We start from the raw sequence: 15,163 nt of genomic DNA on the forward strand, positions 1-15,163 counted from the left end.
TTTCATGTTTTCTCCTCCTTGGAAGTGCATGTTTACGATGTCCTTTTCTTCCATCATGAGCCTATACTGCCTGTACTGTATACATTCTTTAGCTTGTAAATGTCCTCCTCCATATTCTTGTTCAGCTTGAGAGGAACATTTCTGCAATAACATGGTCAGCAGAAGTGATCCAATCTGTAACTTTAACTTATAAAAGAAAACTTGTTCTTAACATTTTCAGAGAAAACTTAATTTTTCATAAAGTCAATCAGTTATAAAACTACTGCCTTTTCCTCTCTTACCCCACAATTTTATGTGAATCAGTATTCAATTGAATCACATTTTTTTTCACATGTTTAGGAAAAAAGTTGATTATATTTTCCATTTTGTCTAAACCTTTGTCCTCCCTGTCTGGAGCCATGGTTTTAACTGTTTCCATCTCTCACCTTTTTTCTTTTTTCTTAGAAGGAAAAGGAAATGATTAAAACCAGACCACTGAGATTCATAGCCTGACTCCACACTTATTAGTTGTATGATCATTATTAGGTTGCTCAACCACCTTGCTCATTTTCTTTATCTGGAAAATGAATATGAAGATAGAACCTACCTTGCAGGTTGAAGAAGGATAAAATGAGTTAGGTTTATCAAGTGTTAAAAAGTATGTGGCATGGGGCGCCTGGGTGGCTCAGTGGGTTAAAACCTCTGCTTTTGGCTCAGGTCATGGTCTCAGGGTCCTGAATTTTATTTATTCTTAAAAAATATTTTATTTATTTATTTATTTGACAAAAAGAGACGCAGTGAGAGAGGCAACACAAACACACAAGCAGGGGGAGTGGGAGAGGGAGAAGCAGGCTTCCCACAGAGCAGAGAGCCTGATGTGGGGCTTGATCCCAGGACCCTGGGTTCATGACCTGAGCCGAAGGCAGATGCTTAATGACTGAGCCACTCAGGCATCCCTAGATTTATTTACTTTAGGAGTCTACTATAATGCTAGATTTTTAGGCTTTTCTGATTTTTAATTTTTTAAAAAGGGATACATGCTTAGGGTGCCTGGGTGGCTCAGTGGGTTAAGCCTCTGCCTTCGGCTCAGGTCATGATCTCAGGGTTCTGGGATTGAGCCCTGCATCAGGCTCTCTGCCCAGCAGGGAACCTGCTTCCCTCTCTCTCTGCCTGCCTCTCCGCCTACTGGTGATCTCTCTCTCTTTCTCTATCAAATAAATAAAAAAATCTTAAAAAAAAAAGGTTACATGTTCATAAATATACTAATGTAGTTTTTCAAACTTAACAGAAGGATAACAAAGGAAGTGCTAAAAGAGTGTAAATCCTTCTGAAATTTTTTCTGCATATTCTAATACTATGTGTATATATAACATATATGTGTATATATGTATATTAATATACATATAATGACCATATCAGCTGATGAGTGTGTTAGCAAACAGGAAGAATGAACTTTGCATGAGGTAATAGCTTCCTGAGAAAATACACAGACACCAAAGAAAGTTTTTAATGCTCATCTGGGTAAACCTCTAAAGAAAACTAATTTACTAAAATGTATTTAGAATATGGCATCATATATGGTTCAGGAAATACTTAATGCAGGTGGGATTATTGTCATTGACTCCACTGTCCTACTTTTTTCTGATGTGCCGAGTTTCTGGACAAGTTTCACCTTGATCCTCTATAGCAGATAGTTCTCAGTATTCATTTAAATTAAAGTATAACATTTTCATCCTAGAAGTTGATTGAAAAGGAAGAAAGGACTCAGTGATTTTTAAGCAAGATAAATGTTTTCGTCTGACTTTGTGGCTCACTCACTCAAATCTGGAGTATTGGCCTATCCTAGGCATCATCTAGATCATCAATTTCAAAGATAAAAGCCCAGTAGGAGAGATAAATCAAGTCAAATCATGTCAGGAATGCGCAGCTTACCTCCCAAACCCTACCTATTCCCTAAATGTAATTATTCCTAATTCTTTTTATAAAAATCAGGTAAAATGTAGTGTTTTACACTTTGTTCCTCTTAATATTGTTTGTCTTCTGTGTAGAGGTCCCAGTATGTCCTCAGGATGTTCTGACTGGGTCACTGAAAGAGAAGATTTTATATATGAAGGGATAATCACATCTCCAGAATGGCATAGCTGTCATAATTTTTAGAGGTGGAAAGACTGGGTTAAAATACTTAATTAGCTTTAAAAAGCCCATGCTATCACACAATGCAAGGATTTTTAAAATGCTTTAAATTCTATAAGCAGTAAAGTATATACAAAACGGTGCGAAGAATTTTTGAGGGAAGAAAGACCTAGATCATTAATATGATAATATATACTCAAAATATATGCTGGTAACAAAAGTCCTTGTTGAGTAGGGAGCTCTAGATCTGGATCTTGTTTGAAAGGAGGTAAGGCAGATGTGAGAAATTCAGCAGGCCATGAACTTAAAAAGCTGGTCGTTGTATGTCACTTGTTTCAAATACAGTTGAGAGTCCAAAGTAGTAAGCTAAGAATGGATTTTCTTTAGGACTGGTTTTGAGACAAAGATCAGGGTAGGGAGTAATGATGGCACATACTTTTCTGGATGCTGACCAGAGTTGTCAAATACAGATAATCAGCAAATCTTTCAGTGCTAGTGAAACACATTTATTTCATCCATTAATTGACTCATTATTCACTAATTTTGATAATGCCTATTGAATACCATATCTTTCTATATATAGTTCCTGAAAATACAGAGAGAGAAAAACACATAGAAGGGGCTTATTAGAAATACGCAATTGTTACATGTAATAGTGAAAGAAAAATAATTGTGTGCTCTGAGATACTATAATAGGTGATAGAAATTTAGCCTAAGGAATGAGGGAAAGTTTCCTTAAGAGAGTGTCATTGAAACTGAGCCCTGGAGATGGAATTATTCAGACAGTTAGTCAGGAGAAGGGCCTCCCACGTGAAGAGAATAACAAGTTGAACAGCTCCAGAGTAAAAAAAAAAAAAAAAAAAAGCTGGCAAGGTTGACAGAAACAAGGGAAGTGCAGACAGCTTTCAATGTTGTGAATAAGAGTTTTATGTCGTGAGGCTGGTGAGGTAGGTCAGCCCTGGCGGACCTTGTAGATCATGGTAAAATGTGATGTTTTATCCTCTATGCAAGTAAAAACCATTTGAAGTTTTGAGAGAGGAAGTAATATGATCTGATGATGTATATTTTATTGATATCCTTTGGGTCACTTTAATAAAATGGATAGAAGGGAAATGAAAAGGTCAAGAGTGGAAATAAAATAGCATTTGTCTAAGCTAGAGTTGATAGTGGCAAGGATGAGGGCAGTGTTGATGAGAAGTGTTGGCAGATGGACAGATTCTGTGGTAGGTCAGTATGCTGAAAGCATTAGGGAAGACCTTAGACCCACGGGACCAGGAATGACATAGGCCTGCTTGGCAGACCGGACAGCAATAGCTTTGGTGACTGCTTAGAAGACAGGCATTATTAATTTAAAATCCTGCTGAGATCTAAGAAATGTTGGAAATACATTGACCCTCCATATTGCTAACACTCACATGTGCCAAAAGAACAGCTGGGATCTGTCTAGAGCTTAAATTTATGAGTTCTAACTACAGTAAAGAGCTGAAATCATTCTATTAGTAATCGAGTTACATCTTTGAATCACTAGCAGCGTAGAATTCTGGCAGCCAGTCTGGGAACCTATCCCCCTACGTGAAGTTCTTTCTTCAGGGAATGGAACCAGTGTACATTGGAAGAAACAGAGCTCATGAAAAATAGAAAGGTGTCAAGGAGAATCCACTCTAAGGTTGGATAATTAGAAGATCCAAATAGAGCTGTTCTATCAAAGATGGATGTGAACTGCAGTTAAATGACTTAAAAATTCTCCAAAAACTCTTTCAATAAAAAAAAAAAATTAGGGGTGTCTGGGTGGCTCAGTGGGTTAAGCCTCTGTCTTCACCTCGTCATGCTGTCAGGGTCCTCGGATCCAGCCCTGCATCCGGCTCCCTGCTCAGCAGAGAGCCTGCTTCCCTCTCTCTCTCTGCCTGCCTCTGCCTACTTGTGATCTCTCTCTCTGTCAAATAAATAAATAAAATCTTTAAAAAAATTAGGATGATACATAAGGTATACTCCTGATAAACTCCTGCAAAACCAGAACTAGATAGAAAAATTCTGAACATAATTAAGGTTTAAGCTAAGAATGAGTATCAGGGTTAGGGTACGATTTAGGATTATGGTAGATTTCCTGAAACTAGTATCAGTACATTGTTAATACTAAAAAATATCAATTACTCTTTTTAAAATCAGGACAAACAAAGATTACTCATTAAAATTAATTTCACCTTGCTCTATAAATATTAGACAATGTAATAAATGTGAGAAAAAATAGTATCAGTTTTATAAAGTTGGGAAAGTTATCATTTTCATATATTGTATATTTGTATGTCTAAAACGCTAAAAGAAACATCTAAATTATTATGAAAATAATAAGAGAAACCAGTAAAATGTTAAAAATGAATATGGCTTTTTAAAAGTACAGCGAAATGTAAAATAATATTGTTTGCTTGTGTGAACCATACATCCAAAATGTCAATGTGTCTTTAAAAAGATTTATTTATATATACACATATATAAAATGTCTTGTTATATATTGTTACTTAAAAATGCAAGTGCTGGGGCACCTGGGTGGCTCAGTGGGTTAAAGCCTCTGCCTTTGGCTCAGGTCATGATCCCAGGTTCCTGGGATCAAGCCCCGCATCAGGCTCTCTGCTCAGCAGGGAGCCTCCTTCCCCCTCTCTCTCTGTCTGCCTCTCTGCCTACTTGTGATCTCTGTCTGTCAAATAAATAAAATGAAAATCCTTTAAAAAAATGCAAGTGCATTTAATATGATTTTGGTTTTGAAAAAAATTACAGCATCATACAAAAAATTTGTTATATATGTCCTAAAAATGTCTGGTAGAACTTATATTAATTTTTTTTTTTTTGGAAAGAGAGTTTTGTTTTGTTTTTAAAGAGCACATGTGCACACGTGCAGGAGGAGGGGACAGAGGCAGAGGGAGAGAGAGAATCTTAAACAGGCTCCACACCCAGCATGGAACTTGATCTTGTGACCCTGAGATGATGACCAGCACTGAAATCAAGAGTTACATGCTTAATTGACTGAGCCACCCATATTAAATATCTTAATAGTTGCTTTCTATGAATAATGTAATGAAGAGTGGTGTGAAGAGTTGATATAACTTAGAGGTCATAAAAACAGTTTCTAAGGAAGCATACAGGAAGATGGTTTACAAATCAAAGCACTACAAAAACAAAAAAACAAAAAACCCCTACTACTTGTTTTACTTTCCATAGGACATTATACTTTTGATAAAAGAATATCATAAATGTTACATTTTTAATCAAGTTAATATTTTGTAATTCAATGCAAATTAGTACCACTTGCCTGTATTAAAAGTGTTGCTTCTTAAATTGTTATATCTATTTTAAAAATTCAGATTTTCCAATACACTTTTTCCCAAACTAGAGAAAAGTTAATATTTTTGCTGAAATTATTGACGTCATCTTTATAGTCTTTTCCAAATCAGTGTTTTAGACATTTAAAATACATGCATGGGAAATGGTCAGCCCTTCCAGGAAAAAATACAAAATGATATAAAAACAATAGAATAGTTGTCTGTCTCTCTAGTCTTTCCATTCCCATAGCAGACTTAAAATGATATAAATTGCCTAAGAAAAAATTAAGTGAACATGTCTTTAATTTGCTTTGAATAAATGACTGGAATTACTTGAAATAAATGGGTTTTTGTTACAATGATCTATATCGGAATATCTCCTAATTTTAGAATGTTAAAATGCTCAAGGTCATGGTCTCTAAAAGTATTATGATTAACAGAAATATATATGTTCAACTAAATTTTCTTGCTTAATTGAACGTAATATAATGATGGCAATCTCCACTTTTTTCTCACTTTGCATTTTATTTCAATGCTGAATTTCATTGCTCTCTTAATTCAACTGTTCTGGCTTCAGAAACAGCTAAAGTATAAAAGCCATGTATTTCTATGATGTGGAAATATGAATTTCAATTCGAAATTCAATATTGCTTTAATAAAAAAAGTAAAAATACCCTAGACTTTCAATTTAACCATTGTAAATAGCATTTTTCCATTTTTTTTAAGTATAGTTGACATGCACTGCTACATTAGTTTCAGGTGTACAACTTAGGGATTTGACAAGTTTATGCATTATGCTATGCTCACCACAGTGTAGCTACCATCTGCCCTGTTACATCGCTACTACAGTATCATTGTCTGTATTCTTTATGTTGTGCCTTTTATTCCTATGATTTATTCATTCTATAACTGGAAGCCTGTCTCCCTCTCCCTTCACCCGTTTTCCCCAACCCCCCATTTGCTTCCCCTCTTGCAACCACTGGTTTGTTCTCTGTATTTATATGTCTGATTCTGCTTTTTGTTCATTCATTTGTTTTACATTTCGCTTATGTGTGGAATCATATGGTGTTTGTCTTTCTCAGTCTGACTTATTTTACTTAGCATAATACCCTTGAAGTTCATACATGTTCTTTCAAATGACACAATCTCATTCTTTTTTATGACTGTGTCATATTCCACTGTGTGTATGTGTGTGTGTGTGTGTGCGTGTGTGTGCGTGCATGCATGCACGTGTGCATGCTGTTTTTTTCTCTGTTCTTCTATTGATGGTTTCTGTGTCCTGGCCATTGTAAATAATGTTGCAATAAGCATAGGGCTGCTTATATCTTTCAAATTAGTGTTTTCATTTTCTTTGGGTAAATATCCAATAATGGAATGACTGCATCATTTGGTATTGCCATTTTAAAATTTTTGTGGAAGCTCCATACTGAGTTCTACAGTGACTATACCAATTTATATCTCCACCAATAGTGCCTAAAGTTTCCTCTTTATCCACATTCTTGTCAACACTAGTTATTTCTTGTCATTTTTATTTTAGCCATTCTGAGAGGTGTGATGTGATACCTCTTCGTGGCTTTGATTTCCATTTCCCTAATTATCAGTGATATTGAGCATCTTTTCATGAGTCTATTGGCCATTTGGATATCTCCAGGTCTCTTGCATATTTTTTAATTGGATTGTTTTTTTGGTGGTCAGTTGCATAAGTTATTTATATATTTGTATATTAACCCCTTATTGGATAGATCATTTGCAAATGCCTTCTCCATTTAGTATGTTGTGTATTTTTGTTTTGTTTTCTTTTGTTTACAGTTTCTTTTGCTGTGCAGAAGCTTTTAATTTTAATATAGTCCCAACAATTTATGTTTGCTTTTGTTTCCTTTGCCGCAAGAGATGTATCTAGAAATATGTTGCTACTGCCAATATCAGAGAAATTATTACCTGTGCTCTTTTCTAGGATTTTTATGGTTTCAGGTCTCACATTTAGGTCTTTAATCCCTTTTGAGTTTATTTTTGTGTGTGGGTGTGAGTGGGTGGGGTGGGGTCCACTTTCATTCTTGGCATGTAGTTCTGTTTTTCCAGAAACTTTTATTGAAAAGATTGTCTTTTCCTCATTGTGTATTCTTGCCTCTTTACCATAGATTAATTGGCCCCATAATCACAGGTTTATTTCTGGGGTTTTTATTCTGTTGCATTGATCTGTAAGTTTTGTGGCAGTACTGTACTGTTTGGATTACTACAGCTTTGTAGTATATCTTGAAATCTGGGATTGTGATACACCTCCAGCTTTGTTCTTCTTTATTAGGATTGCTTTGGCTATTCAGAGTCTTTTGTGGTTCCATACAAACTTTAGTATAATTTGTTCAAGTTTTGTGAAAAAAAACTTGAACTATTGTGTTTTGGTAGGAATTCTATTTACTCTATAGATTCCTTTGGGTAATACTAACATTTAGTAAGATGCTTCCAATCCATAGAATGTCTTTCCATTTGTTTGTGTCACCTTCAATTTCTTTCGTCAGTATTTTATAGTTTTTGGAATAAGATCTTTTAATCTTTAGTTAAGTTTATTCCTAGGCATTCTTTTTGACACAAGCATTCATAGATTTTTAACAAGCATTAGGTATATTATTTCTAAGAAAGCCTTAAATTTGAGGTGAAAATTCATTTTTAGTTCCACATATTCACTTAAAATTTTAGAAATTGAATATATATGCATGTCTGTGTGCATTTTCATATAGTTTAAAAATTTTTTTAAAATCTCTATCGGAGAAAGACAACTATCATATGATCTCCCTGATATGAGGACATGGAGAAGCAACATGGGGGGGTAGGAGATAGGAGAAGAATAAATGAAACAAGATGGGATTGGGAGGGAGACAAACCATAAATGACTCTTAATCTCACAAAACAAACTGGGGGTTGCTGTGGGGAGGTGGGATTGGGGGAGGGGGAGCGGGCTATGGACATTGGGGAGGGGAAGCGAACCATAAGAGACTATGGACTCTGAAAAACAACCTGAGGGTTTTGAAGGGTCAGGGGTGGGAGGTTGGGGCAACCTGAGGGTTTTGAAGGGTCAGGGGTGGGAGGTTGGGGGAACAGGTGGTGGGTAATGGAGAGGGCACGTTTTGCATGGAGCACTGGGTGTTGTGCAAAAAGAATGAATACTGTTACGCTGAAAAAATAAATAAAATGACAAAACCCTTCTTTCAGTTCTTTTGGATAAAAAAAAAAAAAAAAAAAAAAAATCTCTATCAAGGCATCTGTTTTGTAAGCAAAGAAAAAATAAAGTGAATAAGTGCTGTAGCAGTCATTTTCAAGGATATTTAATACTCAGTTTATTTTGCCAAACCATGTGTTTTTAGAATTATTTGAAGCAATTACTTTATAATTACTTAATTCACATTACTTAATTCAAATCAGAATGGTTTTTAAAGAGTAAATTTTTCCTTTTATAAAATGTGCAAATTATTTGGAAATGAATATGTCTTTCATACCTGGTCATATGCAAAAGTAATTTGCAAAGGACAGGTGTTATATGGAAAAACCTGTGCATAAATGAAGAGAAAAATAATCATATGGCAATTAGGAAGCCAGAAAAAAAGGAAATTCTTTTCTTCCTTATTTGATTAGTGAGAGAAACTCAATAAAATGATTGGAATGGAACTTTCAGTCCTGAAGAAATGAAAAAATATTTCTTAGACTGAAGTAGTTCTTTTAACTCAAGAGAACATGTCATAAACTGTTGAACCAATGTCAGTGGATAAAAATTTAATCTAATTTGTCTTTTTAATCAGTAGATGAAAAGGATCTTTCATAATATTGATTTTTAAACAAGAGAAGACTCTCTGAAACTATGAACATATGCAAAAGATGGAAGTCTCATAGGTTATTGAATCTTCTGGATAACTTACATGACTGGTAACGGAGAAGAATAAATAATGAACCTATTATTAGTTGATATGGAAGAAAAAGGGAGTAGAACTGGACAAGGTTTTTTAATAGTCACACTTCTCATACTTAATATTATTTGTTGTTAAGACTTGGTTTTTGACAAGTAATTTGATTCAGGTTGATATTTATTAGTCAACATATAACAGGACCTCTCTCACAAACTTTTGGTGTGACCTAGGCAAATAAATTTACTTCTTTCAACTTTAGTTTCTTCATATGAGAAAATGGGGATACGGCATTTTTATTGTGAGATGTGTGATGTTTAAGCAAGATGAAGCATGTGAAAGATTTTGACCAAGCTCCTAACAGACAAAAGATGGAAGAAGATAGGGAAGAGTAGTTTCCTTACCTATAAGGGATATTTGGTGATTGAGGAATTAATATAATTTTGCATTCTCTAAAGAAAATGTATACCCTATAAGGAAAGATGTGAAGAGCATACTTCTGGAAGGTTAGGAAATGCATTGGAATTTCAGGTTCAGGCTAAATATCTCTTTAAAACATCCCCACACTGTGTTTCTACGAGCAGGTAGTTATTAGAATGATCATTTGGGAGCAGGGTCAAAGATTTTTTTTAAAAAGCTAGCAAAACAAATGAGAATAAATCTTTTCATCTCCAAGTCATTTAAGTCAACTATCACTTGGCCCTAATAATTGTACCTAAAGACTAAAAAAGCATTGACTTGAATAAATTCAGTATATGCCTAATCATGAATACTTAGAAGCTGAATTATTATAAAACTTGAAATTCTGAGAGCTTTCTTCTTTAACGAAAAATCAGCAGATTAAAATTTTAAACTACTGTTTGGTATGGTCAGAACTTCAGGGGAAATTTAATTCATCATTTTTCACAGGTGGTAAAGAAAATATATAGACAGTAATGTCTTGAAAAACACATATGTCTTGAAAAGCATGGGGAAGAGATAAAGGGCACCCTAAGGTTGAAGTTAAAAAAAGAGAGAGAGAAAGAGAAGAGACTTGGGGAGGGGGCAAGTAAGGACAGTAAAGCAAGAAAAGAACCCAGGAAAACAGAAGTCTGTCTGACATGGTCCTTTGCAGCCTGAGCAGCATAGAGGGAGGGTTAAGGTCAGGGGATTAGGAGGCAAAGAGGAGAGCATCAGGTAACTCTTAGAATTACCCTGGCTCCAGGGAAACCTGAACTCCAGTGGGAGAGCAGGTATATTTAAGGTGTCCAGGGAGCTTTAAAAAGGGGGATGGAATTGGATATCAGAAAACATTTTGTGATGCTGTAATGAGATCTCCATGGTGGTGGATTCATGCCCTAAGGAATACAATGCAAGTCCTGTCATTTGAAACGCGTTGAGTTACAGAGAGAAATCTACTTGAAGGCTCTGTGAGGAATCACTCTTTTAACATCACATCATTTATTTTATGGTTAATTTTTTTTTCAAATTCTGTGTTTTATTTTGTGGTACAGCATCCTACTAATCAGAGGTACCAGAAATTAGTTGATGGGAGTTATTAATTTTTGTGTTTGTATAAAATTGCTTTTTATTCACTTTTGGTTTTACGATCTGATGACTTCGCATTTCCTTTCTTCATCTGAACCTAGACAGTGGTGAACTCAGAATCCCTCAGATAACTAGACCATCCAATTAGCACATTTATGTAATCTTCATAAAGCATTGCATAATTGGCTCTTTACATTCGACAATGTAAAGAAGTGGAATAAAAATAGGAAATAGATATCCTTGGCTTCTTCTCACAGTTGACTTGTTTTTGCAGCTTTATGCAGGACAGGCTGTTGCTTTGTGTTAGTTATCATACTAAACCCGGGAATGTTTGTCACTCACCATAGTGAAATATTTTTTCTTGCTAGGGATGCAGATTTGTGCCTTTTTGCATTAACAAAAAGAAACATTGTTTGCAAATAGCCTTATATTTTTCAGTGGGGGGAAACAAAGCACCAAAGCAACACTCAATTTTTCTTAGAAAACTGAAGCTACCATGTTTTATTTTGATAAATGGTGCTAATGAAGGTTGGGGACTTGTACAGGTGTGTAATTCTTCATTTCACTATACTATTGTTTTCCATTATTTTCTGTTAAGGCACCTGAATGCTTTTAAACACACTCTATTAGGCAGCCAACTTTCACACAGCATTGTTTTTGGCACAATATATTTATAAAGTGAATAATCAAATATGAATCTACCCCATATTCTCTCTTGCCCTCCTGCCTCCTCTCCTTAATTATACTATTGCAGATAGTTCATTGAAGTAGGGGTCTTTGTTCCTGCCAAATTGCCAAAACAAGCAAATGTGAGTTAGTTGCTTCATAATATTAGAGTTCATTTTGGGGCCATATCACCTGCACTGGCTTACTTGAGGGGGAAAGGATATGAAAAAACTATCATAGTTGGGCATAGCCAACTAGTAGGTATGGTCATGGGAAATGTTACTTCTTGAAACTATATAATTTGCCAGTTTGTGACAGAAACATTTCATGACATTCTGTTAGTAAATCAGCCTGTAGAGGTTGACTACATCTGGCAGTAAAATCAATCCAGTCTTCATCTTCAAGTGCATGACCTTATGGGTACCCCCACTTTACCAAAATCTTTTTCTCTTCATCTTGAAGACATTGGGGAGGATACCAGAAGAAGCCAGCTTCACCTAACATTCTCTACTTAGGGATTGTTTCAAGAAGTAACCAAGAACATAGCCTGGGCATGAGATAGGGCCCCATCTCTTTTTTTGTTTGTGTCCCTTGGTCAGATTGAGGACATGCACCACAAATACTGACAAGTCACCCCCCCCCACACACACACACAAAGACCACAACGGACCTCTTACTATATATCTTATGTTGTTTGTGTGAGACTATAGAAATATTGCCTACCAGTTTCACGTAGTTAAGGTATGAGAAAAAGGTAAAAATGACCCCCTTTCCTTTCCTGCCCTCTATCCTGAAAAGAAACTGGAATATCTCCTTTCAGAAAAGTTCTAGGCCATATGTAAACATTTTGTTAGAAATAGTATTAGTGTAGCCATATTCTAAGCCGTATTTAGAGTAATAATGGACTCTGCCTTTTTTCGATCTTCCTCTAATAGAGTTCTTTAATGACCATGTCAAATTGTCTCATCCAAAACAGAAAAGATGACTCTGTCAACCAATATGCAGCCTGTGTTGGCCCCTGAACACAGTATAGACACTTAATTTTCAAGTACATTCTAGCTTAGATTATACACAGCATTAGGGATGAGGCTGAAAAAATATCGGGATGGAATGTTGGCTCTATTACATTATCTAAATCGTGGCTCTTTTGATTTGTTGGTACAAAGTTAGAGGTAGTTTGAAATGTCAAGTTTCTAGATTCTTTAGCATTTCACTGAATCACAGAACAAGAAGGAACTATAGCAATCATATAATGCAGCTGCCTTTTTTTACAAATGCAGATGCCGAGCAAGACCCAGAGCTGTCAAGAGACTTGTCTGAGGTTGTGCGGCTCATTAGTGGCAGGTCTGAGATCAGAACACTTAGTCCGGGTTATGTCCAATTACACATTATTGTCTGGGATGAATTGATAGCTTTTGGACCAGAGCTTCCAGGCTATAGTTTGCCCATATAGCTTTTTAAAATCTGCTTTTTATCTTTTTAGGAAAACTCCATAAATTTACTCTGCTTCTATGGCAGCTATCACAAACACGTGAAGTATCGAGTTCCTCCCACAGTAGACCTTTGATTGCTGATGGCAAAACTTTTCTACAAATCCTATGAAATTGCATCTCTTCTGTGCTAATTCCCTTTTTGGCATATGGTATTGGCTAATTCTAATCCTACACTTGTCTCTTGATTTTATTATTCTAAGAACTCCCCTTTGTCCCGTTGTCAAAATGGTACATATACTTAGTCCACAGATTATATAAAATACATTTCTTCACAAATTCAAAGGATTTAACTTGCTTCAAAAACCTTTATTATCTAATATTTGCCAAACCCTGAAAGTATAGTTTTATAGGAAATGAAATCCTACTCAATATCAGTTTTCTTAAGGTCTCCATGTGTTTCTGGCTCCAGACTGCTTTATATAAATTGTCTTCAGCACTTATGTGGTAATGCTTGGAGCCTGTCTATGCAGGGGTCACAACAAAGAAAACTTTCTAAGGCCTTATGAAAGATTCTGGAATATCTTGAAAGAATTTACAATGAATAAATCTTTCCTCTCCAATTGTAAGGGCTGGGTGACATTATTGGATTGAGGTCATTTTGAATAACCACTGCAAGAATGAGTTTGGTGAACTATTATTCTATCTGGTAAGATCTTGGCATTCTGTTTAAAAGATTTACTCTGAAGAACCTGGGAAGTATGAAATCTGTGTTTTATTATTGTTAACCACAGACTTTTCCTTCCAGGGCTGGCCGTATTTTTGTACTATTTCCTAACCAATGACCCAGGCCCGAAGAGTATTGAAGAATAAGGGCATACAAATTCCTGTTTATCTTATCTCTTGCCTTTAAGGGTAAATATTTTAGCCACATAGAATATCACAACTGACATGCTTGAGGTAACTGTACACACCAAGCTAGAGACAGTTATCCTAAATTGAAACTAATTTAACACCAGTTCTTCTTGTACTTGTCCCTCTTGATTTTAATTTCTCCACTGTGTGTCCTCATTCTCCGTAACTACTTTTGACACCTTAAATTTTGAATTTAGTCAGCAAGTTTGAGTTCTTTTTTCAGTTAATTAAAAGTGCTTATTATTCCTCTCCCTTCTGAATCTACTCTAAAACTTAGAAATTCCCCTTTCCAAAAAGAATTAATGAAACAAGATGGGATCGGGAGGGAGACAAACCATGAGACTCTTAATCTCACAAAACAAACTGAGGGTTGAGGTGGGGAGCAGGAAGAGGGTGGTGGGGTTATGGACACTGGGGAGGGTATGTGCTATGGTGAGTGCTGTGAAGTGTGTAAACCTGGCGATTCACAAACCTCTACCCCTGGGGCTAGTAATACATTATATGTTAATTTTATTTTTATTATTTTTTAAAGATTTATTTATTTGACAGAGATTACAAGTAGGCAGAGAGGCAGGAAGAGAGAGAGAGAGGAGGAAGCAGGCTCCCCGCTAAGCAGAGAGCTGGATGCGGGGCTCGATCCCAGGACCCTGGGATCATGAGCTGAGCTGAAGTCAGAGACTTTAACCTGCTGAGCCACCCAGGCGCCCCTATATGTTAATTTAAAAAAAAAAAGAAAGAAATTCCCTTTTCCAGCCGTAATTCCAAATAATACAATTTGTTGATTTAATTCCTTCTAGGAGAATGGATTTGGCTAGTCTCAGCTTCCTTCAGAAACTGCTCTGTCTTTGTCCCCTTGGCTTTAGCACTCAGCACCTCCAACAGATTCAAAATGCTTATAATCATGCCTAGAACAATTGGGACATTCATTCACAAACTGGATCGGCTTGTTAAATATCTTTGGAGCTACATTTTTTTTTTTTAGTTGTACATTCAAGAAGTGCATACAATGCAGAGCGTTAAAATGTTCAGTAGTGTTATTTCCACAAAAAAATGTAACAATTTTAGAATGAAGCTTATGAACCCAAGTTTATAATTTTGATTTCCTGGAAAGTATATCTGTTTTAACATAAAGCATTATCAGTGAAAGCTGTAGAGTCAGAAAAATGTCAACCTTGGTATGTGGAGACTTGTAAAAGTATCAAAGTTAAGATAGAGACAATGTGAAGATCTGAGGGAGTGGAAGTACCACGTCGATGCCCTTTCCATGAGCTCAGTTCTCCGGAGCAGTATAAAGAACAAGATACAA

Source organism: Meles meles, chromosome 9, assembly GCF_922984935.1.
Source record: "Meles meles chromosome 9, mMelMel3.1 paternal haplotype, whole genome shotgun sequence".
Lineage (NCBI taxonomy): Eukaryota > Metazoa > Chordata > Mammalia > Carnivora > Mustelidae > Meles > Meles meles.